Raw genomic sequence first — 24,598 nt, forward strand, 5'->3', positions numbered from 1 at the left:
AAGGAGGGTCTTCGTGTCTGACAAGATTTGTGGATAAGTCCCCTGTCACTCCCAATCCTGGGAGATTGCGAGATATTCTAAACAAGTTGCACACCAAACGGGTTACAAGTAGAATCTTTTGCAATTCCGTTTACAGAAATTTGTATGCGCGCATCGTTTATCCCGAAATGTCCTTTCTAAACACTTTCCTCTGCATTTCGTATCTCTCTCTCTCCGTCCCCACGGCGTGACGACTCTGCTTGTAGTAATCTTGCCCTGAATTGAATTACATGAGGGAAAACGAAACTATTGAGAAAACCAGAAGCAAAAGGACGTCGTCCTCCATGCCATCTCCGATTTCCGTTCATACACAAACCCCATTGAAACAAACAGACAAATGTTACACGGGTTGAAACGTATAGGGTTCAATGGTACGAGTACCTGACTTGACTCGGGTGGCGGAAGCTGTGCTCAAGACTGACTCAATGACTATGCTGAGGATGAGTCAAATAAATAATTTGGGATTCAGAACGCCATCTCGGTCACCACCACCACCACGACCACCACTGCATTGATATCACGCCTGCCTGCCTGCAAGGGTTCGACAGGTAGATTTATATCCATACATTAATATTGTTTTTGTACTGGTTGCAGCAACAACTGCAGTGTTGAGAGAGGAGCAGGTGGTGTGGGTGCAATTGATTAATCAGGTTGTTTGTTGTTGTTCTGCTTGGGTCAGATTTGTAATCTTGTAGGGATTTAGAATAGCAGCAGATGTGTGTCTCTGAGTGGGTCATGACTCGTGTAGGAAGGCCGAAATTAAGAGGGTGGAAGTGGATAACAAAAAGGGGCAGATCTCGAAGAGTTAATGGAAAGGATCCGAGGATGAGACAGCCTGACAGGGAGACAAGAAGGAGAAAGTAATCTAGGGCCAAAACGAAAGAGTTTTTTTCTCGCGTTCCCTCGAGTTGGCAAAGTAAGATGAGACTGACTGCAATTCCGACAATTATCTGAGACCTGCAATCTATTTCCAATTCTCCAGTTTAAATTGAATTCTATTGCCTGAGGTAATTAAAATAACCACTCACAAACCTCCCTGATTTGTTTTCCATCCCAATCAAATGCATGCAGCAATCACCAAATAGTCCCATCGTCGTCATCTCATTTCTCTCTCAATGCGATATCGACGACGACGTTCTCTCTCAGGAATAATGCAGTCGAATTTGAGATTTGATTTCACTCCCAAATCTCCTGAAAACGCAGTGCCAACAAAACCAAGCAACCAAAAACCTTGCCTGCTTTCTCCTCTGTCTCTCATCCCCAGTCGAATCTGATTTCACTCAATTTCATCCAAAATCCAACCAAGGAGAGATAGATCTATGCCATGCCAGCACTTTCTCCTTTCTGCAGCAGCACATACTTATACACACAGAGTTGGACTGCACACCAATAATACCAACCATTCAAGAACCGCATATGTTCCCTTTCATTCTCTTTTTCACATCCAAACCACCTGCTCCTTTTGTGACACAGGAGTCAGTCACGATATACATACATACTTGCACATAAGTACGATATGTACGTACGTACGTATAAAATACCACCCGTCCAGTAGGACGCAAGTATGTATAAAAACAATTTAGTACATTACAAAAGACCAATAACTCGTTCTGTCCGTGGAATAATGTGAGATGAAATTGTTTACATGGGAATTACATGGGTTTACTTTTGTTCGAGTTGATTATGTCAGGATGCGGCTGTGTAAGTAAAGGTCTGATTTTACGATTTCGACTCGTATTGTCAACACTTGATACCATTGGCTTTTATTGTTTTTAGCAAAGTGTGTCCTTTAATGGTGGAAAATGCAGGCGAGGGCAATGCTTACTTAAATACATATGCATAAAACCTGTGGGCTGCGATTGCCAACATTGTCACATAAACCGGGCCGCCACCACACACTCATCAATCACTGGATATTTTCGAATATGAAAAAGAAAGTCAGAAAAGCAGGAGTGGGTTGGGTGGTTGGTTGAATTTTTGCATATTCGCCAAGAGACACAGAAACAAAACTTTGGTTGAATAAGGGGCGTGGAGGAAGAAGAAGTTGTTGTACGAGAGGGAAAGTGTTTCGAATAGTGTTTCGTAATAATAAGACACTTATTCATCTCATCATCTCTCATCTTAAGTTATGCCAGCTCATGCAATGTAACCTCCGCGTGTCATAAATATTTTAAGAGTAGAAACACAAACTATGTTTTTACACTTTAAATATTGCGTAGGTACTTGGTTTTGAATGCATTGTATTAGTTTACTCTGTAATATTAATGCTTTGGATAGTTGTGTGACTGTTGGTGTAAAGTTACTTACACATGAAGCCTAGCCAGATAAGAGATTGTATGCATTTGAGAAATTTATGACCACGACAGATACTTTTGTGTGATATGAATAGTTTGAACATTAGAAGCTTGTGCCTCTCTCTCCTAGGGCCAAGTTTGAGGTATACTTTTTGTTGGAGAGCTAGCGTAAAATTCAAGGAATTTTTGAAATGTTTTTAATTTTATTTTGCTAATGACGTCACGCCGCCTTATTTTTATACGTGGGATAAAAAACTAACAAGTTCTCGAGTAGTTATAAAAGGAGGCTTATTTTACTCATGCTCTTCTCTGACTTTCTTTCCGCCGTTACTCCAGCTTTTCACTTTCACCGTGGCTGGAGCGGTGGGTGGGTTGGTTGCAAAAGTCTTATTACAACTTTCCAATTCATTGACAAACTTTTCATCTCTTCGGAGCACCACCAGGAGCAGGAGGAGGAAGGATGAGTTCAAGTAAGTATTTTACCTGCCAAGTCGACTGTGTGTGTCCTGGGTAATAGGGATTTACTCTCTATTGTAGCCATATGTCAAAGATGTCTTGTCTGGGGTAAAAAAGTCGGGCAAAAAATTTGATCTTATGTCATCATAAAAGTGGGATGGTTATTGGTGTGTTGATTTCGCCGTGTGTTGGGGTCCCATTCCTCAAGGAATTCGCCAAGACGAGATTTTATCAAAAGCTCGAAACCCACAAAGTGCTCAAGGCTATTATTATTTATCGAAGCTTCCAATATATTATATTCCTCGTTACGTAATAAGCCTAAAAAACTTTGAATGTCATAATAATAGGGGTGAGGGCATGGTGAGATAATTTAATAAATCAATTTCGGGCTGCAGGGGGTGATCTGGAACTTGGATGAGAAAGCGAACCATTACTTCTTATGTGGAAGAAGGAAGATAAGTAAGTGCACGTATTTAGGTGTCAGTTCTCAGAGAAAGTCCGGCTCAGCTCCTTAGCCTATGGTTTTCCGTACGTACGTACATGTCTGATTGCATTATCGCCATTTAGTGAAAATGATATGTGACCACTATAAAGCTCCGTCGTAGAAGTAACAGAGTTGTGCCGGATGTCGGAAAGAGAGAGATGGAGAGAGTTATCGGAAATGAGGGTGGCAGTCGTGGTGGCAATGATTCAACATTGACTGCATAAGCCTCGTTGCTTGATGACGGCTCGTGTTGCAAAGTAGTCGTGGTTCAGCTCTTTGCTACTCGTTTTACTGAAGGATAATTAATTTAGAAGTTCAGAGGAAGAGAGAGAGAGAGAGAGCCATGTATCCGGGACGGTGGTGGTGGTGGTCGCATCACTTAATAGCCGTTTTAATCTGGAAGTCGAATTTATCACTTTTTATTCACTTCTGTCTCCCACATGCAGATGCTCCAGTCAGATTCCCATTATGTCAAAGTGTGTAACAAAGGGGAAAGGTGATACTTTTGCCATGCACTCCTCCTCCACTCCACGCCTCGTTAGTAGCCATTCTGCCCTCGTGCTATTATCCACCCTGATGCTCCCTCGTTTCGCGACAGGAAAGGAAGTATGTAGGATGACGCTTCTTACTTTCCTTTCTTCTCTTGATCTTCTCTTCCGGCCGTGATTAATAATTTGTGAGATGTGATTTTCTCCTTCTTCTTCTCGGTAAGAGAGCTGGGGTTATTTATTGGCGGAGGGAAATTGCATCAACACGATATGTATCCACCCGCGTCTGACCTTGGTTCATTAGCAGCTCAAAAGCTCATGCAGCTCATAACAACTAACTCTCAACGCCCTGGATTGGAGATAAAACTGATTTGGACCGAATTGTTTGCCGAGTGCCTTTGTCAAAGTTGATGAGAGGTCTCTTTGTCTGTTTGCAAGGTGAGAGAAGTCCAGGAACTCGGAGCATTTTTCAATTCACTTTTCGCATCCGGCCTCGTCCTGCAGGATAAATCAAACAATTGTCAGAATATATTCCATCCAGTTCCTAAGGCCATTGTGTTATTAGACGAAGGCCGGAATGAAGGAGGGAAGCCTTTTGTAATTATCAAACATGCCAACGGTGTGCGTCAAACTTTGACACAGCAGCAGCCCCACCAGTTCTCGAGGCACAGCAACATTCCTTTACCAACAAACAAGCGAGAGCAGAAAAGATAGGCCTACCGCTTTGTCACATTGCTGTCTATCCATCCATCCTGCTGGCTTTGGCTTTCCTCGCCCCAACAACATCCCGTCTTTCCTCCTCCTCTCTCTTGTTGTCCGTCCACCAGATTGGAATGTTTCGCCATAAAGGACAAGGTCAAATTATTATGCCGAGGTCTGAAAACAATGTGGTGAATGAAAATGATCCATGATCCGAGGAGGATCGAGTAGGGAGGCTGCGGAGGGAGTGGGTCGAGCTGCTTGTAAAGTTGAGATAAACCCATTCAAACGCTCGTTGTTCCTCCTGCTGGTGCTAGTTGGGCATTTGAATTTGATAAAGTTGCAGTGCAGCAGAGTTAAGATTGCCTAGTTTTCTCCATACTTTCCCTCTCGCATGCGGCACTGCCCAAGGTGGGACGTATGTTGTGTGGTCGCCGCGTATGGTATCCGAGAACAAGGAGGAAACCTACAGCAGATCCAAGTTTAATCCGTTATTCAGTCATATTGCAGTAGCAAAGTGGAGGAATAAGCTTTGTTCGTTCGTGAGCACAATCAACTCTCTCCGGTGCCATGATACATCAGAAAGTTCGCGTTCCTATTAAAGTTTTAGCATCGTGTAAATTCTTTTAGTGAGGATTAACCGTCTGTTGGTGATATACCAGCAGCAGAACCACCACCGCGGCCGCCTCTTGGTTCATAATCTCGGAACAAAGCAACTTTATCTCCCAATGCATGCAACGCTTGGACAAGTTCCACAACTCGAAGGAGGAGGAGGAGGAAGACTTATTCCTTTTGCAAGAGGAGAAAATAAGCTTTCATTTCCCTCACTTCATATTCATGGCAACAATCTTGTAACCACTAATCTGCCCTCCTGTCTCCTGGACATTTGCTTCTCGGTGGCATATAAAGCAACCTACGTACGTGGAAGCTTATCCACTGCTGGAGAATGTGTGTGGGTGCAATAATGGAGCCCATTGGTGGCAGCGGTGGTCACAATTACACAAAGTTAGCTCACTCGCTTTCTCTCTCTTGCTTTCTCTCCTTTGAAGAAATGCTTGCTCTCTCCACCACTCGGTTTAATTTTGCGATTTTGGAAAACTTTTCCCACTTCCGACAGAGTTGAAAAATATTTTTTTTCACGGACAAGAGAGTCAATTAGCTTTTGAAAAGTAGAAAAAGCGAGACTTGTGCTACGATCAGGGCCAAGCCAGCACAATTATGAAACTGTAAATCATTATCTCGTCAGTCCAGAATTGTTTGAAGGTTTGAACGTTTTTTTCACTTTGTAAACTTTTTTACCAAGTGCTAACTTTTCAATGAGTAGCTCTAAAAATTTGGGAGATGATAAAGTGAGACTGTGCATATGGTCGTATCGCACATACAATAATGCATATGTATGTTGGACTCTGTTGGAGTTTTTCTTCTTCCTGGAGATTAGTCAGCCTATCTGCATAATCTGATGGAAAAAGTAATCCAACACCACATCAAACTTGCATATAAAGTTATTTTCTTCCTTTACACACAACACTGAAAAAGGTGAAAGTTGGATTGGAATAAATTAGGTTTCATACAATGTGCAAAAAAAACTTATGATTTATCATCATCATCTGCCAAGCCCATTGATTCTGAAAGTGAAGAAAATTGTGAGAACTATAATGGAATGACTGCTATTTCCTACTTATTAAGATCTTGAACACGACTCGACAACACCCTAATCGAGTCTGAACAACTCTCAAGTTTAAAGTTGAACACGATTCTTCAAGTGTTGATTGACACTTTCACCCCACTTTTGAAACTAACTCTGAAAGATTTGCCCAAAGTCAGGGAAATACGAAATCCACTCCTTGCATTATGCGCTGTGTACTAATTCTCAACCTCGTCATCATCTCATCACAGGCATAACCAGTCTCTTGTGTAACCAAGCAATTTCATTTCATATTTAATGAAATGAAATTGCTTAGAATGTGAATGATGATGACGAGCAGCGGAGAGAGGGGAGCCAGCGAAGGAGCGAGACAATGGAATCTGCGTGGGCTGATTAACAGGAAAACACTTGTTTACAGACAAGGTGAACTTATGTTAAGCATTTGTTGCCCGAGTTTCATGTCTTCCTCCAATTCAACCACTTTACAGCGAGTTTGGCGTGAGCATAAACTTAACTAAACGTGCCGACGGAGCGTGTGTAGCTTCATCATTTTCTCGTGAATGCAAAAAGTAAAGATTTTCATGTAGCAGAGCACACTCTGAAAAATAAGGAGGAGTGTCTAATTAATTTATTTTCACATCCTCACGCGTACTCATTTCATCATAAGCGACGAGGGACAAAGTAAACACTCTTTGTCACTCATTATACACCGAATAAAGTGGTGCTAGCAGAGTGAGGACTTTTCTTAACTCGAAATTAGACACTCATCCGATGGCACAAGTCAATAATAATATGCTGTCTGACTAACAACACTGCCAGAGAGAATCGCAGAGTAAAATAAATACGTTTGCATATAGTTTGCCTTCAATCCATCAGCGTCTCGTTCGACGTGAAAAATAAGACGTTTAAACAAAATGGAAATATAAGTGGGCGGTAAAACCGCTGAAAACTCTATTTTTTCAATAGTAGATCATTATATTGTTACGAAGAATTGAGAGAAAAAGCAAAAAACAAGGCGTAACATCTCTATTTAAACTTAATATGTCGCCTGAAAAAATAGGGGCAATTGCTTGATCAATGACTTAATACGTAAATTTAATGTTTAGTTTATTTTCATATAAATTGCCAAGATTGACCTATGTAGGTATATCTTAAATCAAAGTTATACCTTTTATACCTGTAATGATTTTATCAATCCATTTCTGAGCGTTTATTTATCCATATAATTTAAAATGACTTAAAAACTGTTGTTGAAATCATTTTTGACATAGCTATTAAAAACTGCCTTCCGACTAAAAATACATCAATTAGGTCTGGAGAAACTGAATTGTGAAGTAACCAAATGGCAGTAGGTTAATATTAAATTCACTTATTTATCAAGTCATTAAACAGGCAATTGCCCCTATTTTTTCAGGCGACATATTAAGTTTAAATAGAGATGTTACGCCTTGTTTTTTGCTTTTTCTCTCAATTCTTCGTAACAATATAATGATCTACTATTGAAAAAATAGAGTTTTCAGCGGTTTTACCGCCCACTTATTTGACACTTTTCACCTAGAGTTTTGGTGAAATTATATATGCATTAAATCATAAATAGTAAACATAATAAATATGCATCAAGTTTTGTTGGAATGGAAATATTTATTTTTCAACAGTACGAAGTTATGTAAATATCTATGTATAACTACAAACTTCGGAGCCTAGCCATCTCTACAACTAATTTCTCGGTGGGCTTTGCTTTTAATTTGTTGTCGTCCATCTCCACAATGGCAACCCCATCAAGTGTTCGTACTCGGCTAAGGGCAACATAGGCCTGTCCGTGTGCAAATATCTCCGCTCCTAAATAAATAACTGCTTGGTCTACGGTCACCCCCTGTACTTTATGAACCGTTACCGCCCAACACAGAACAATGGGTAACATACACCGCTGGATTTCTTCGTTTCTTTTTCCTGTGTACACTACATCCGCCGGTTTCAGGTCGAAAATTCCATCCGGCGTTCCAGCTATTCGTAAGTCATCAAATTTTACCCTGATGCTCGATGGCAAATCTCCTTGATGATGTTGGTCCCTCGCTAGCTCGTCCCAGTTGAAACCAACAACCGTACCTATCGAGCCATTCACTAGATACCGGTTATTCTGCGAATTTCGTATTACCATGATTCTGGAGCCAACTGCTAGTTCAATAGATGGTAGGAAGCCACCGCATTTGTTGCTATCCCGGTGACTGTATGCCAATCGAGCACGAGTACCAGCTTTGGTTCCAGTGAAGAATGTATCTCGGGCTTTTATTTGGTAGACTTTGATATTCGGATCATCTCTTAGATTTGTCGTCTTACGTCGATTATATACTGCTGCTTGATTTCTAGTCGGGTAAATCCGTATTGCATCTTTAAACTTATCTTTTATGTCAACGCTGGATGTCTCCTCGTTAAATTCTCTTGAACGAAGTTTGTGGAGATCTGCAGAAGTTATTTGTCCTTCACGAAGGTTGTTGCAAATATTGAGAATTGGGTCTTGTCCTTGTCTCATATTAAGGGTGAGCTCACAAAATGCAAATTTCTGCCAAAGATGTTCCTCTCCTCCTAATTGACGAGGCTGGTCGTAGATACAGTGACCATTAACTGGTTCCAGTTGGAAGAGATCTCCTACCACTATAATGTTCTTTCCACCAAATGGATCAGTGTTATCATAACATTCACCTAAGCGACGACTCACTTGCCGAAAAACCTGTAGATTAAAATAATAATAAATCACTGATTTGTAGATATTTAAAGCATTGTTATATTATTTGTTGGTTAACTTACTTCGTATGATATCATAGAAACTTCGTCCATGATTATCCATTCCACTTCAGAAAACTTGTCCCGCATTCTTTGCAACATTTGAGCACCCAGTGGAGCATATCGTGGAACCGAACCTGACTCAACCGCGAGATGAAACGCACGATGAAGAGTTTGCCCATTTATGTTCAAGGCAGCCACACCCCATGCGATCCCCAGGAAGATAAGTAGGGATGAACACGAACCCTCTGGAACTGTGACGCATTGGAATATTTACCATGCGGTAAGCAGCTTCTTGGGAGCCCACCGTTCGTCGACTCAATAAAAGACGAGACACCTACATAATCACATTTTGGTCATAAATTTTGGTCATTATTACTACTTTTACCAAGGAGTATTTACCTTTTGCATTTGAACGCGGATGGGCTGCCGACTGTCGCGAAGTGTTTGCAAGGTGTGTCGAATATCCTCTCGAAGTGTCTCCGGCTCATTTTTTCCTATATATTTTGCAATGTAGTATGCAACGCCTGCGACACCAATTACTACTTGAATGTCCATATTGCATCGAAGGAGGCCAAGAAGTTTTGGGTGGTAATTATTAATCCTCTCTTCTCCTTTTTTACGTTGCAATATTACTCCACGACCTCTGCTAGATTCATCAGGTTTTATAGTGGTTTTTGTGGCCAACGGTCGCGGAAATCCGAATCGACATTCTGAACCTTTTTTAAAACACGTCGTTGTGTCCTTATGCCATTGATAACGCCGTACAATATCATCCATTCCAGTTCCTTCCAACCTGCATGAAACGTTTCTGTCAATGAAGGCGATTCCTTCAGTGGAGGAGAAGTCAGGGGGATTGTCAACCCAAATAAGAGAGTGAAGGTGTGGGCTTCCACGGTCCTGGAATTCTACACGGAATGTGTAGTCGACAACCGGTTTGCCAAAGATAGTCACGTCGGTTGTAAGTAATTTGATTAATTCTTGAGTTCTCAGGTTGAAGTGACGAGCAGCCGCGACAGGATTTGAATTTAGCAGCTGGCGACGAACTTCAAATGGTAAATCTTCTATCTTATCTGGAAGAGGATCGTTCTTCTCATGACATGCTTTCCACATTGCAGTTAAGACATCTGGAGAACCCATGTCGTCGTATGACACCGTTAGGAAGAATGTTGGTGTGCCAAGCCGAGATATCATTGCCATGATATCTCCAGTATACTTTTTCCAATATGATCTGGAACCACGGATGGCGCTCATATATAGATGCAGATTTTCAGCTGCTGGAGCGTTGTCGTTTTCTGAGTCTTGATATTTCATATTACCGCACACGTTGATTTTTGATTGAATAATGGATTCCTCAGACCTTGATAGAGCGTAGAACAAATAATCGTTGCGGTGAAATCGAGAATCCGCTGACATCACTCTATTTTGGAAGTAGGCATGTGTTGTAAGACGTAGACGTTGATCCCGCTCTTCATCCAATCCAAATTGACCGTGAGGGAAACATTTAACGAAGCATTTCTCTTCCAGGTGATTTTCATCATTTACACGAATACACGGTGCAGCAGTACGATTAAGTCTGATTGACTCTAATCTTGGCTCGACGAAATCTGTAGGATGTAGAAGACAATCCTCCAGAGCTTCTTCGCCGAATGCCGCTGGTTCAGGAACCGGCGCAGGATTATCGTTCGCTGGCAAATCCGTATTGGTTTGTGGGTCGTCAAGAATTGCAAGATTGAGCGGAGTTATCGTGATGACGGCCGAGTTAGTTCCAGCAACGCAATTCTTATTTACGAGAGAGTTGATGTGGTTGATACTGGCGGCGTTGCTGCGATCTAATTTAAGAATCACGCCCTTGCCCGAACGAGCGAACGATTTATGGCCCTGTTTGCTCCTAGCGTGGCTATAGAAATAGAAGATGTGTTCCTCACTTCCGATAAGTCCCATCGTATATGCTCTTAGAAAGTTTTACAATTATTTATTCTTGAATTTCCGAACAGTTGAATTTGCTTCACGTACCTGCTGTGAGAAGTCCATAACTGTATGGAAAGTTTAGGAAGTCGGAAACAGCAGCAGCAACGGAATTAGTTGTTATAGGTCCGGCGTCGTGCAAAAACCTATCAAATGCTCCATAAATTACGGTACCTCCATCGACGAGGGACACACGAACAATCTTGCCGTAACAATTATTTACATCCCCGATGATCTCGTCCGCCGTGAGATGATGTTCATTGTGAACGACCCGTGATGAGGCTGATGAAAAATATATTGCATCAAATTTAATTAAGGATAATAATACTCAAATATTAAGACTATACCTGATAGATTTTCGCGACACTGATTGTAGTAATGGTCGCCTTCCGTCATAATACGATCCCCATCTTGGACTGTCCAACCGCCTGGAGGCTTTACAGCGGCATATGCTGCGGCAACTGCACAAATTGCAGTACATTGCTTCCCAGCGGAGTCTGCGAAAATGTCAGCAGACTGACAAAAACTGAGCTCCAACGACGACATCCACGGTTTTCCTGCAACGGCGGCGAAAGTTGTCTGAATACGATGCCCTCGACGTCGAATATTTATTGCAGGACTTGGGCTCGTGTCTTGGTGCTCCTCTTGAATAATGAGATCTTTTAATTGAATTGCATCTATCCTGAATTGATCGATGGTGACATTGGAGTAGCTTGGATTGTGTCGTAGTAGCCAGTTTAGGGCATCTCGAACATCTGTAAAATAATTTGTTATTTAATGCATATATATTTGGAAATAGGTTTATTTAAATTAAATATTCTTGAATGAAATATTTTCAAACCTCGTGGACGAATCTCGTAAATTGACGGGTGAGGGAAGTTTCCTACCGATTCTGTCACGATAATAGTACCGTAATTATTATCTGGCCCAAGTCGCAGCTGTTGCTGCACTTCCTCCACACTTTGAGCAAAGTGAATGACCTGGCCTTTTAATGCTGCTTGTCCCCGGCCTCGACCTAATTTGAAAATTTTCAAGAACGCTTTGGCTCTACTAATCATCCTGCATTCAATTTCTGATAAATGTACGATGACTTCCGGTGAGGCTGGCACGAACATGTTGTTGACTAGAGCCGTGGCTGGTACTTTTCCTTTCTTAAGATTGTCATGGCAACGGCAGCAACAGTCGATTATTTCTGAAACAAATGGTAGCAGCTGTGCCTTCACGATTGGGTCGTATTTATTACCGATATCGGCAAGGCGATCATAAATTACTTGTGTCACAGTGAGCCGTCTGAGAAAAACAATATTCAATTAAAAGTTAAAATTCAAGACGTATTCATATTTGTTTTAAATTATTAAACAATTTATTACAAAATACTTACTTAATGCCCTTTTTGTACCAAGTTCGATCACAAATTCGACACCGGCAGTCGGCAGCCTGATTAATGTTGGACATGAATAGAATTTGCTCGGGAGTTTCTTCGTGATGACGACCAATTTCGACATTTCCAACGTCAACGTCCATTGGCTGCTCAACTTCCTCTATTTCTTGACAGGGCTGATCGTTAAGCTGACTGTCCCTATTATTATTATCTAACAATGGTTCAATAAATTCTATATTTGCTACGTTAATTGAGCTGGAAGGAGACTGGGATTTGTTCCATGCTTGTTGTTTCTTTCGTCGCCTAAATTGTTTTGACGGCATATCTCTTGAGTTTGAAAACTAGCAAACTATAAATAAATTTATTAATTTGTATATGTAAATAAAAAAATGCTCAGCAGTGTTTTTACTGGAGTTGAAAGGTAAATATGATTTCGCTCCTAACGGGGCACCCTAGGATTGAGCTGAATGCTAATTTGTACATACTATATGTATGTACAAACAAAACACACAAAATTCTCAAGCAATAAAAGTAACGATTTAATTCGCATCAGGTAATTGGGCATGATAGATTCGTATATAATTTTTAGTTAAATAAAAAATAAATTGTCAACAATAATTTACGATTTACAATAATTTATTCCGATATTTTCTGTCCACTATTGCAAACAACATATGAAAAGGTTAAATTATTTGCGCTCTAAAGGATTTTGTCAATATATAACAATCCAGATTCATTTGCATATAGTTCGAAAACAAAGCCAGATTTCGAAAAATGCATAAGAGGGAGGAAACTAAGTTGAACCTTCCCTGAACCAATTCCATTTGGTTCCAGTCATCAAAATGTACCATAATAGCTGTAGCCTTGACTAGAAATTGGTAGTTGAATTAGCAAAAATTTTCAAAGATTTGCATTTAGCGCCTCACCTAAGTCTCATTTTGAAAAAGTCGTCGAACAAATGTCGTAGCCAAATCAATTATGCAAACAATTGCTATTTGACTCGACTTTCTAGAAAGCACCAAATTCCATTCACGATAACATTTAACATTTTTTTAATGAAAAAAACGTTTTAGTGGTTATTTCAAAAACGTTTCAAAATTTCGAAAAACGGTGTGCGTGCCCTATCCCTATATTTCGAAGACGCTCCAGATGCTTTTTACCCCATCTTCATAACTTGTAAGGGTGGCCTACACGAGCCAAAAAATTTAACATTGAGTTCGACTAACAACATACTATATGTTCAACATATAGCACCAACTGTCTCACTTTGCCCCGACATTTGAGCTTTATGTGGAAAAAATAGAAAAATAAGAATTTTATAAAAGAAAAAAAGCTGTGTACACAGGTTGAGCTGGGTTATATCGTAGGAAATCGAGTGCTAAATAGATATTTCTAGCCCACAGGATTTATATATTATTCACGATGCAGAATCCATTTCCATTACACACATTTCTTCCTCTTTGACTACTACGTTTAATGAAATCGAAAACCTTCTGACCTTTCAACCCTGCTCGTTTTTCTCTTATTGGAACAATAACCAATACTTACTCGCTGCACTACAATAACAACCCACACACACGCACAAACAGAGTTTTGATTTTGACTGTGACGGAATTCAAGAGAGAGAAGGAGAAAAAGGGGATGTAATAATGAATCCCGTTGTCAAGGATTAGTTGACAGTTGGCTGACATGGAGAGATGTGAAAAGAATCTAGGAAAATGAGATGAGACTCTTGTTTGCTGAGAAAATATATACTCTTTCTCAAGTGATTCCATTCTTGTTGTCAACAAGGATGCCGTGATATCGCTCAACTGTGTCTAGGGTCCCTACTTTTCTTCAGAAAAAGAGAGAAAGAAAGAATTGATTACTTGTGTAGTAAGTAGGCACACAGGACCAGCGAACATCACAGAACGGATGCACGTAATAAAAATGGCAGGGACGACGTATGTATGTACGTATGTTGTGTGTTAAGAGTGATTGTAATGAGATCCAGAACAAATAAGTCGACTGATCATCATTGTGCTTCGTTGTCGGCTAACAAATTTCATATTGTGCGGAGGTTGAGTTGTGAACGACGATTTTCTCCCGTCGCAGACAATGATTGCGTCATTTCTCAAATTTGTTTTTTTACTTGCTTGCTTTCTCCAAAGCATTGCTATGTACGAGAGGAGAACAGGAATTGATACGTTGGGTTTACGTCGACGGGGAAAAATTGAGAGGGGCATAAACACAACAACAATGGAGGAAAATGTGGAGATTTACTTATTTACTTTGCTCTTCAAGTTGCGGAACGACGTGATCGGAAGGGCTTTTCTTCACCTGCAGTATTTCGACAGAGTAATTATAATTCTAAAGATTGCAGGCATGACGTCTCAGTGAATCAATTTGGGTTTAGCGGGAGCAAATATGAAGACAGCCGTGATGTGAAGGGGTCGTTCCGGTGGAACAGATTTCCATTGCATAAGAAAACAGATTTCCTTTCGCTGTGAGAGGAAATACGTCCACTTTCACCTGTTGTGAGGGTTGGGTGGGTCAGACACAATTTATTGCGCTCGTGGTGGTGGTGGTAGTATATCGTTGTGGAAAAGCTTTTCTAGAATTTCCGCCCTGGCAGGATGTGGTGGTGACTGACTGGCAGAGTGAAAGCATTCCCCGCCGCCCGAGGTAAAAGCTGGCTCCCACCTACATTCACGACTCACATAACTACATGGGTAGACGGACGGGATTAATTTTTTTGTTCTTAGCAGACGAATCAAGGTGTTTCCTCAATCCGGCCGATTCAAGCGAGACGAAATCGTTAGGAGTAATGTGCTCTGGACGGTTTTTCCAGATGGACAAAAAGGCAATTTCATTTACTCGCTGGAATGATGGCTTGTCTCTCTGCGGCTCTGATAAGGAAAAACCTTGCGTTCGTGTCAGCCAGCGAAGGGCTGTTCGTCCAGCGGAGATTTTCTCCCCACCGTCGCAAGAAAAACGGGCCTGATCAATTTTCTACAGCTTCATGAATTTCTTCTCTCCGTAAGAGAATGCATCAGACAAAACGACGATTACACAATGATGATGATGTCAATGGGGCTTTTCTGCGCTATTCCATTGTTTGTCGCTCGGCCCTTTGTGCCTTTTATGAAATGATGGTTTGGAACGTGAAAAATAATATTGAGCTATGAATCAGGGGGATGATTTCAGTTCTACCGACTTTTGAATTCCAATCACGTCGCCGTAAATAGACTCACTTCGTATAAGAGAGATCTATATCTGCGAAGGCGGTATCATCTTCAGTTCACTTATTTCTCATCATTACACTGCAAGTCTCCTGGCCTTGCTGTGCATGCGGGTGAAAGTGGGGCATCGTCGTCATCATCAGAGAGGGTATTTTCCTCCTCCATCTAATAAAAAACCCTGTTTTATGTGTATTACTCATTAACTTTGGGACCAATAAGAGAGAGAAAGTTCTCATCAGTCGTTCTCATCGGCCGACACCTAATTTGTTACGTTTGCTTTCTTCGTGAGAAAAAATTCAACGACCAATTTACACATAAATATGTTCGGTCGACCGAGTTGTTCTTTTCTTCTGGCAAGAAACTTCCGGCCTTCGTGGAGCCAATCCTCTCCCTAAGCGAGGTGAAGGCACTATGTGACTGGTGTACTGAGCAGGCATGGTATTAATGCTGCAGATTTATTTTTCCTTCTATTTGTGTGCCTTCTAGATAAGCATCCACATAATAATTATCATGCAGCAACTGCATATGCGTAGTATGCATGCACTCTACCACATTTAAATAATTCGGTAACGATTATTCCACAAAGTTTGCATACGCCGTCCACATAAATTCCGAATCTCACTTACTCTCTCGTCTTATTAAATTTAGAATTCCAAAAAATTTAACTAAGCGGGATTCCTTTCTCTCTCACTCTCACTTGAGCATGAAGACATTAAGGGATTTACATTTTGACAAAGTGAAAGTATAGGTGGCAATATTCCGTGTACCAATTACGCCCAAAGATTTATTTGAGCATGAACCCCACTCTGACAGGATAGATCCCCTCATGATAACCCCGCCACACACCTGCCCGTTTAAACAGCAGGCCACGCACGCAGTTTCCTTTTCCTCTCTCCATTGATGCAATTTGCGAGGGGGCGACGAAGGATTTTTCTTTTATGTCATGATGCTTCATTTGCACTCACAAAGCTCTTCAATTCGCTGCAGAACCGAATTATATAAGTGGCGAGATTGTGGACGACTTTATCAGCAGAAACGACCCCGATCTGAGTTCATTGCAAATTCAGTGGCCGCTAGCACACACTTAGTTGTGCCGCACAACCAGCACATTTCCAAGTCATGGTTTTTGAACGAGAGCATATATTTTATTAGGCAGCTTTCCCTTCCCTTGGAGGCAGGCAGGCAGACAGACGCTGACGTATGTATGAGCCCATATTCTTCGTGCCTACCATGAAGCATGGGTTACATTCATGTCCGAGTTTGGTCATATCCCTTTCTGTGGTGAAACCGTTGGTGGTGGTACAACAATGCCATTGTCATCATCATCATCAGAGTGGAAACACTGGTAGACTGTAAAGCTCTCATCTGCTCTCATACGGCATATTACACATATTACTGCACAGGAAACCCGTTGCGACTGCCCCTTTTGGATGGAACAAGGTATGAGCAAATCCTTTCAAGAATGAGCCTCCTCGTCCTCGTTCTTTGTATTCTCTCAGACTTTGCTAAAAATTTCATTGCGGACAAAGCTGTTGCAGGAGGGAAAGTTTGTGGGCCAAAGAGTTTGAAGAGGAGAGAGCTCTTGAAGATCTCTTGAGACGTTGCAAGTTTAAAGTAAAGTACGTACGTATCTATCCATCTCGACCAGCATCAAACTTGGGTAGACCTCACCCTCACTCACTCACTCACTCGCTCACTCACTCACTTTACTCAATCACACGAGCTTATCTTATCTCTCTCCCACCTTGCTCCTCTCCCAACTAACAAACTGTATGATTTCAAAATTTTGTTAATCTTTCATTACAACCACTTGTAATTTAGATTGCATCGTTCCTCGTCTCAAGATGCCCACATGGCGTGTATCCACTTACTATGTAATTCACGACCTAAATCCGGCCCAAATTATTCAACCCGTTCCGACGACGCCATACTAATTCCGCCCCACTTTCTCAAATATTCGGGTATTTACATACGTATTCAAGCAGCATTGTGCATTATAAAAAACGCATGTGTACACACTTTTAGTAGTAAATACTAGAGAAAGTTACTCCTTCCTGGTGAGCCAGTTACCTAGCTAGTCAGCCAACAACAACGGGGAGAGCCAAGGACAGGGAGGAACTGGTGTTCAATTTATCCAAGCTGGTTTTGACAGGAATGGAAATTGTGGAGGAAATTCGAAATTTCCGTACCTCTTTAGATTCTAAGGAGCCACTATATCCTTCAAATGGTTAGAGGATATTTCCACATTCATCACTCAAATGCATGCACAGTTTATGTACTCACAATACCAAACCTGCATAAAACGTGCCTCTATTCAAGACAAAAAATGCATACTCGCCACACACACACACACCCACATGAGGAGATTGATAACAACATTTCTTTGCTATGTGGACCACAAATAAGTATAATCGTGTAACTGCACCTGGATTACAGCATATGTTTGGAATTGACACTTTCTTTGAAGCTTTTTCCTTTGTTTCCGCCAATGGAAAGGTCACGAGCGATTTTCCACTTGGCAAGATATTCCTTTCATCTCCACCCAACCAACCGTCTCAACAACCCTTTATTTGATAGGATCTCATAAATTGTTCTTCCCCGATCAAACTGGAAAACAACAGATCCAAACACATACACACACATCACCAGGTCAGGGTTCGGAAACCCCTGGGTTCTGATAACCCAGGGGCTTTTGCTGGGTTTTTGGGGTTTTCAGGGGTCGGCGGTTTTCCTAGTTTTGCAGCACAATGCTGTATGATAATAGCAATTTTGGTTTACGAAGAAATTATACGAGTTGTAACTGTTTATTATCAATCTCTCCTCTAAATTGTGAACATTTTGGTATACATACCATTTCCGAAATAAGCATAATATTTTCAAATATGCCCCCGTGGTGGAATTTCAAATTCATTTTAGGCAATAAATGTCATATTTCAAAATGAAGTCGAGGAGATTACTAAAATAAACTTTAATTACAAAAGTTACATATGTTTGTAAAATATGGGTTTAAATCTAACCCCCAGAAAAACACCCCATATTGGAGTTATTCCAGGATTTGATACCCCAAAAGCTGACAAAAACCCGAGGTAGCGTACCCTGCACAGGTGAATCTATGTCGTAGTGGAAAGAAATATTTCTGTTTTGAGTGTCCCTTCCAGTCTGAATCGTGGGCGACCCAATAACCATTACATGCCATTCAGATAAACAAAGTCAATCAAACGACTCGTACAGAACCACCAAGAGAGCTATCCGAACCATACAATACGACATGAACTCAAACTTTATTGCTTCTGCTGCTGCTCGTGCACAACGGTCCAGAATAGAAATACTCGCTCAAAATTCCAATCCTGAGTATTTTGAATATTTTATATATATTCTTAACCATGGGACACAAGGATTACTTAACTAAAAGTTACATACCGCCACGCCCCCAGGGGGAAGAGTTTCTCCTCAGCCTCCTCCTTGACGAGATAGGTGAAAACTATTGATGGGATTGTATTTTATTTCAATTGAAATTATATGACGGAACAGTGGATTTCATTTTGTCGAAATTATACATAGTTTCGGATATATTTGGGCGTAAATTTTTACCGGGTATGACGCTTAGGTCCATGTTTACCGAAGCATGGCATCTAATGCTACTCTCCTTTGTCTACAAGAATCAGAAAGCAAATCGCTTAAAGCTACACAGGTTTCAAAAATATCGTCTTGGGAACATTGACATGTCGACAGCAAAAAATAGCACAACAAACAGTCGAAAAAGTAAACACCTTGATTTATAATTTAACAGTTTTTAATATTTTTCTATTCTTAGCTATTAACCAGAATGTCTTATATTAGTATATTGACGTCAAATAATGCAATATGTCGAGATTTGCGATTTTTCGTATTTTTCGCAACAAAATCAAAACTTGACCTAAAGGTCATACCTGGGGAAACTTTACACCGCCCCCAAATATCTCCGAATTTCTACAAAATGACATCTACAGTTTTGTCATACAAAATGAAGGAAATTTCAATCCCATCCATAATTTTCACATAATTCGTGAAGAGGAGGCTGGGGAGAAACTCCTCCCCCTTGGGGAAGTGGCGACAGGAAACTTTCAATAATCCTTCTGCCTCATGTATTCGAAATATACAAAAAATATTCAAAATACTCAGCATTACAATTTTGAGCGAGTATTTAACTTCTGGACCAACGTGCATTGTTGCCGACGCCGAGGACGGTGACGACTGCTGAGATTTAAATCCATGAGGAAATGAAGGAAGAGAAATAAACAAGCTTATTGATTAATTATTTGTGTCAGGGAAATTGCAGTCACATTTGTTTCCCAGCTTTTGCTCCTTGTCGTTACAATTATGAAGAAGTAGAATTAGAGCTCGAATGTGGCCGTTCCTGAGAGAGTGGGAGACATGAGAAATGGACAAGTTGCCAGAGACATACACCCGTTCAGCTCAGAGAATCAGACCTCGACTTTGTTTCACTGCCTGAGTTGGAAACTTTTCATTTGCTTAAAGTTAACTTTTTCCCCGTCCTGCCGTGCTTTCCACGAACAACAAGCAAACCTGGAGAACATAACTCAGAATGAACGGCAAGGATGTGATGCAAGCGTGGGTAAATAGTAGTCGAGTGCAAGGTGAACGTTTCCTTTTAATGTCAAACTTATAATAATTTACTAATGGGGAATCCCTCAGCTCCCATCATCATGACTTCCTTTCCCCATTTTTGTACCTGCCCCATTTTCCCCCCGACTCTAAACTTACTCACACCACGACACACAACACAATTATTCATGACACATCGGTCTGTTCCTTACTTGCCAGCGGTTGGTGGGTTACGCAAGTCGTTCCCATAGAGATTCGGAGAAAGTAGGTTACAATTAGTTGCAACAACGAGACAAACGCCCATTAAAAACAGATGCGGTGATAAGTTGAGACTAACGAATCGGAAAATTGCCGTCCCACATGGAGTGCAAAATGCGGCAAAAATTCATCCAACGTATCATTCCTCGTGTAAACTGAGTACAAACCTAGTCTCAAAGTTCCCTCCCTGCACAGTAGGCCAGATTTCTCTGGAAAATTGTACCTTGAAATCTGAAAGATGAGCTAGTCAAGTGTAAAATGACTATTTTCCGTGCCGGGGCATATTTCTACGAGGTGTGGGATTTCAGATAAGTTGCTCCCATCACAATAATTCAAACCGTATGTCACAGCACGGCACGATATTTTTGTATGCATGCATTTTTTATGACGTTTCAAATCTAATACTGTTTCCACTTCCATCAGGCCCCATATGAAACTGCGTATATTGAAGCACACTCGTAAATATCACTCTCGACTTGGGGGAAATGGATGTTTGTACTCGTCGTCGTCGTCGTCGTCGTCGGGCTGCAACAATTTTGAGTGGTTTTAAATCCTTTTTCTATCTTGTCCGTTTGTTTACAATATTAAATACGGGGACGAACGACGAACGTTCAATGACGTCTGACTTGCTGTATTTTTATGTGAGGGGGTAGACGACGGCGAAGAGGAAAATTATGAATCACATTACGTTGTCGGACATACATATATACGTTCTCATATACTGACTCAAACTTTAAAAGTCTGGCTAAAAAAATAGAGAGGAGGAGAGAAAGGAAATCCCATCGTTTAACTAGAAGTACGTATAATTCATCCGTTTTTTAGCCAGTCAGAACTACGAGTTGTAAAGTTAAGCTTGGTTTGATGGTTGGAGAAAGTAAAACGAAACGGGTGGATTACTGTCTTATTTCTGTGCACGTCGTAAAAAATCGAGGAGTGAAAGCTACTCATAATTCTGACCCTTCCACTTGTTCTTAAGTATTCTCTTGTTTTTTGGGCGCATAATGTTTGCAAATTGTGATTTTTAGTTGCCTCGTAAAAAACTAATCGTTGCATTTATGCCATGACTTCCTATTCCTGTAAGTAATGGGCCTTGACGTTGTAATAATTTATTTGGGAAACGTTAGATGAAGTGGAAGATTAGTGGGTTGAAATTTATACGAATTTTCCACTTTAACTAGGCCACGTCACGACGGGACAGAGCAGTATATCACATGACCTGGATAATAGATCTCAAGTCTTGTTCATAGAGATGGGAAAGCATTAGTTTTCGAGACGTGATGGTCATTAGGTCGCGAATAAAGCTAAAATTTGGTCCGTTTTATAATATTGCGACTCTGGCTGGTCGTCGTTTTCGTTGCAATTATTGTCATTGGATTACTTATTTCTTCCCCATCCGACTTCTTCTGCACCAAGTTGTAAGACAAGACGTTAATTAAATCCGAGACTCAGCTGGCATTCACATCCAGATAAAATTGAGCGCAGCGTCTTGTCGCTCTGCAGCCTGCTTATCCAATCCACGTGCAGCAGATAAGGCAGGTTTCACCCTACTTGAATAATAAGTCACTTTGTACACTCGGAGCTGCATCGTCTTTGAATATGTTAAGGAGGATGTCGATGCTCACCTGGCGGAAATATTGGCAGAGGAAACTTTGTTGTTTATATTTGTTTAGTATTGATAGAGAGAAGAAAGTGGATTAGGTTGTGGGGGAACATGTGAACGAGTAGTGGTCGTGGTCGTGGTGGTTGTGGTGGTAGAGCATTGGACGCAGAGTAGTTGTGGCTTAAGAGAGAGAGAGAAAGTGGAAGAGAAGATCAAAGAATTTGGTGACTCCTCTTTATTTACCAAGAGTCCAGACGAGAGAGACCTTGGCTGATCTGACTGAATGGGTTGGTCGTTGAGGACACAAATACAGGAAGGAGAGAGAGTGAGCGAGCAAGAGAGAAAGCTGGTAGGAATGAAGCGTTTAAATTAATATGATGAAATGAGGATGATGATATTTCCGTGGTCCAAATATCCAACACGATGGGAACGCATCTCTGTCGGATGGATCCGTGCTGCATACTGTTCCGGATCACTTTTACCTCGCTGCACTCTACTCACTACTAAATTTAAGTCGTTAAGAGGAAGGATTCCTCTCCCATGTTTACCTGAATTTTGCTCATTTCCCAGCCTGTCCGGTATAGGCGTCATGTTGGAGGAGAAAGCGAGGTAGCTGTGTTGATGTAAATGTCTTCCTCCTCGCCCTTGGTTGAGATTCTCGGTGAGCTACAGGTCGTAAAGTGTACGAGTCCTGAGGCCATGTACATATGTATGTACATAGTACAGCACTACTGCCAGCACTCCTGTTACGCGATCCTTGCCATGATGATTCTGATGTGGAACGTCCTCCATCTCTCGCTCTCTCTGAATTCTGGTGCGTACTCTGATTGAAGTTGTGTGAGTAATAAAGACGACGAGTTGCATTATTAACAGCACCATCAGAGAGACTGGCGTGTCGGATACGGGTCTAGTTGACTACTTCATTATACTCTTCACTCAGGAGTAGTGGCTCATTTTTATGCACGCATCGAGAGAATTCCATCATCAAATCCTACTTTCCGGGTAGTTGTCTCTTCACAAAAGTTTCAACATCAATACAGGAGTCACATGTCGATGATAAATTTCCTGGAATTTGGAGCGTGGAATGGGAGGCAATATCCTGATTCTTCTCTCTCCACTCTAAATTCCACCACCCACCACGACAGTATCCACCGAAAGGGAAAAGGACTACTCCTCAAAGCTGCCAGGCCATGGATCACATCACATGCCAAGTAATGAATCGACGCAATATAACCACAACCACTCGTCTTATCTCGTCCTCTCGCATTTCTCTCTCCTCAACATCGCCTTCCAACTCTCCTCCTGCCATGCTGATGCTGCTGCTGCTGCGAGAAACCTCAATGGAAATATTTTCCAGCCAGGCACAGCCAACTAAATAACCAACCAACCACCACCCCCGGTTCCAAACTCATCAACAATCCTTCTACAACCCTTATACCACGACATCATCACCATTACGGACACGAAATCCAATCGTACTTTCACCCACCGTTTCTTCTCCTCCTCGATCCCCCGTACGGCCTAATGGTTCTGCATATTCCTCCAAAATCCAAAGCACCATTGTCACTGCTACTTATTCCATATTTTGACATCGGCACAAGATCCAATATCAAATTTCGCTTTAACCCTGAAACGGATGGCGTCAATATTTATAATTATTCGAGTCTTCTTTAATTCAAATGCATGTGTAGGCGTCCTGTTTTGCTCGTGCTCATCCCAATTCCTTTACCCACCCACGCACCACATTTCAAATTTTGGGAAATAAAAGTGACTAAATTTCCTACTTCTACTACTACTACCAGTCATGCCTACCACCACCACCACTAACTAACTAACTAGCACACTGGAAGGCAGTGATTTGGTCTGTTTGAGTAAGATTATTCAGAGTGGAATAATTTTTGGAGACAGTCGTCAGCCAAGGAACTTTCTCTTCCTGCAAACTGCGAAAAGCGCAACTTTCTATCTTTCTTTTGGGCAACAGGTGCGGAATAATATTTCCCGAGAAATTGATTCCACGTCCAAGAATCTTTGTCAGGATGACAGCCGAATCTGGACAACTTTTCAAGCCTGCTACTGCTCCTCTCCTGCTGCTGTCCAAGACAAGGCGAACTGACAGAGTGTGGTGTTCCTTACTCTGATAATACGTGCTGATGACACTTCTTCCTATTATACGCTCGCCATAATTTCATGTCATGGAAACGCCTTTATACAAGTTTGCCCATTGTTTCGTACGCATTGTGATATTTATTGTCATCTTGATACGGATGGGGACGGGAATGATGAAGATCTCGTAAGATCTCAAATGCGCACTCAGAAATCAAAGAGTGAAATAAAAACAAGATGAATCAATACATTTATCTAATTGCACGTGCACCACGGTTTCGTGAGTGAGTGAGTGAGTGGGCCTTTATTTTTGTGAGGTTCTTTTTATTAGCTTTGTTCTCCTCTCTCTCGCCCTTTCAAGATTTGAAAGTAGTGTTGTCAATTGAATTATACGCTCGCTCACTCACTCGCTCTCCTCTCACTTCACAACATATGCATGGTATCGGAAACACACAATTTGATTAGTGGCTACTTACTACTCGGGGCGGCCAGCATTATTGTTGTCCTTTGTGTCACTTCCCAGCCATATAAGTGTGTATGGAAGGCTTCAATTAGTTTCTCCATAATTTTATGATT

The 24,598-nt window shown here is 41.3% G+C and overlaps 1 protein-coding gene across 1 annotated transcript in view; it reads left to right on the forward strand.

Annotated features, from left to right (window-relative positions):
* Nucleotides 1-24,598, forward strand: part of LOC110858234 (probable G-protein coupled receptor No18) — a 37,865-nt gene that overhangs the window by 1,228 nt on the left and 12,039 nt on the right. The window lies entirely within an intron of this gene.

This window comes from Folsomia candida, unplaced genomic scaffold (assembly GCF_002217175.1).
Source record: "Folsomia candida strain VU population unplaced genomic scaffold, ASM221717v1 Fcan01_Sc020, whole genome shotgun sequence".
NCBI classification, from domain to species: Eukaryota; Metazoa; Arthropoda; class Collembola; order Entomobryomorpha; family Isotomidae; genus Folsomia; species Folsomia candida.